Source organism: Pteronotus mesoamericanus, unplaced genomic scaffold (assembly GCF_021234165.1).
Source record: "Pteronotus mesoamericanus isolate MK-2021 breed Mesoamerican mustached bat unplaced genomic scaffold, CSHL_Meso_final contig_2, whole genome shotgun sequence".
NCBI lineage: Eukaryota > Metazoa > Chordata > Mammalia > Chiroptera > Mormoopidae > Pteronotus > Pteronotus mesoamericanus.
The window spans coordinates 11978211-11980083 of NW_026555084.1; the positions used below are offsets into that span (position 1 = coordinate 11978211).

At 45.9% G+C, this 1873-nt stretch overlaps 1 non-coding gene across 1 annotated transcript; it reads left to right on the top strand.

Moving 5' to 3' along the window:
* The first annotated feature begins 700 nt into the window (after positions 1-700).
* Positions 701-849, top strand: LOC129066802 (small nucleolar RNA SNORA57). The gene has a single exon (XR_008528737.1). It is a non-coding gene; the product is annotated as a small nucleolar RNA SNORA57 (small nucleolar RNA).
* Positions 850-1873: the final 1024 nt, after the last annotated feature.

Below are 1873 nucleotides of genomic sequence, written 5' to 3' on the forward strand. Positions count from 1 at the left end.
CCCTGGCGATCCTCAGCATCCTTTGGCTGTGGCACCATGACTCCAGTCTTTGCCTGTCCCTACATGGTGTCCCTCCTCCCACCCTGTGTCTGTCTCCTCTGTTTTGTCTTCTTATAAGGACCCCAGGGACTGGATTCGGACAAACCTTCATCCAGTGTGATCTCATTTTAATGAATTACATCTGCAAAGACCCCATTTCCAAATAAGGTCACATTCGAAGATTCCAGTATGTATGCACTTGGAGGGACAACTACTTAACCCAGTGCAGTGATTCTCCATCCCAGGTATTTGGAATCAAGCCTTAGAAATACCTATTTGTCTTTATTGGGTTTTGAACACGAAAGACATTTAAGGAGCCAAGATGACCATTATCTGCCATGCATGTAAAAGCAGAGAAAGTCAATTGGCAGAGAAAGTCAATCAGCAGAGAGGAAAAGAGTGAAGCAGATTTTTAGAAGCAGAGATAACAAATCATGCAAAACACGCTGAGACACACAAAAAGACAAAGAGAGAGAGAGACAGAAACACTTCACCTTGGTTCATGAAGGTTTTCAGAGCCCTGGCTCAGTCCCTCATGGGGCCAGGTTGCATTTCCTAACCTTGAATTCCAAGATACTCTGTATCCTTCCAAGAAATTTCCCTCTTTGATGTAGTCAGCTGGAATGGATTATGTTTATTGCAACGTAAAGACTTTCCTAACCCTCTGCTTCTTGGCGGGGGTCGGGCGTGTGGTCCCTGTCCCTGTAATGTATGGAGGCAGAGGGAAAGGGCTCCGGCCCCCTTGGCGTCATGTCTTCGGTGCCGACGGTTTCCAGTCCGTCGGTTCTATCCTCAAGAGCCGGGACACGCGTCAAAAAAAAAAAAGAAAAAAAAAGACTTTCCTAAACCCAGAGGTGGCTTCGTTATCCTGCCAATGTGCTTCTTGGGGCCAGGCTGGCTCCTGCTGCAGCAGGAAGGTGTCAGTCATGAAGTGGGAAGTCCTGTCCTGGATGTCACTGCTGTCTCCATGTATTGCACAGTGTTACACATGACGGTAAGGTTCCCAGAGTACCCACCGAAGCCTCTTTAATCTTACAATGCTATTAGCATGCTTGCTCAGAGTAGACAAATAGGTGAATGTATAAAATCATGTACAAATAGTCAAATATATTCACACAATCTCTTTTGGAGCCTGCCAAAATTAGGAATGTCTCCCCTCTGTATTTAAATCATTCTTTGTTTTGTTTTTAATTTTCCAAGAAACACAGAGGCTCAAAGTGTTTCATTCTCCTTTTAATTTCAACTAACTGCAGTGCTTAATGATATAATGGTCATTTTGGCCACTCAGTACCTTCTGAACGTGTTCTATAAGTCCACCTTCTCCAAGGAAGAAGCCAGCACTCTCCCAGCCTTCCTTGCAGCTCAAGTTTAAGCATGTGACCTAGCTCTGCCAATCAGACATAAGCAAGACTTCACGCTGAAAATGAACCACACTAGGAAGCAGGTGCTATGCCAGATCCACGCTTTAATGAGTGAGGTAAGGAAAGTATCTAGATGTAGGGGCAGTAGTGGCAGAGCTTCTGTGGTTCAGTCTCTAACGTGATCAGCAGTCGCACCAGTACTGATGCTGAGCGGTAGTGCCGCCCCCATTGAAGCACTTCCACGGTGTGATCTGGGTTTGTTTCTGAATGAATAGCTGGCCTCATCCTTCATCTCTGGCCTTCTGGAAGATTCTGTGAGCCTCTTATATCCCTTAGTGAATTCCATCCTTGAATAAACCAGCACAAGTGGATTCTGCTGCTTGCAACTAAGAACTCTGACTGATGCATGGCATCTCTGGCATTGCTCCCACCTTCCTCCCACCTGAAGGTGGGATTCCTCAACCATCTAGGCT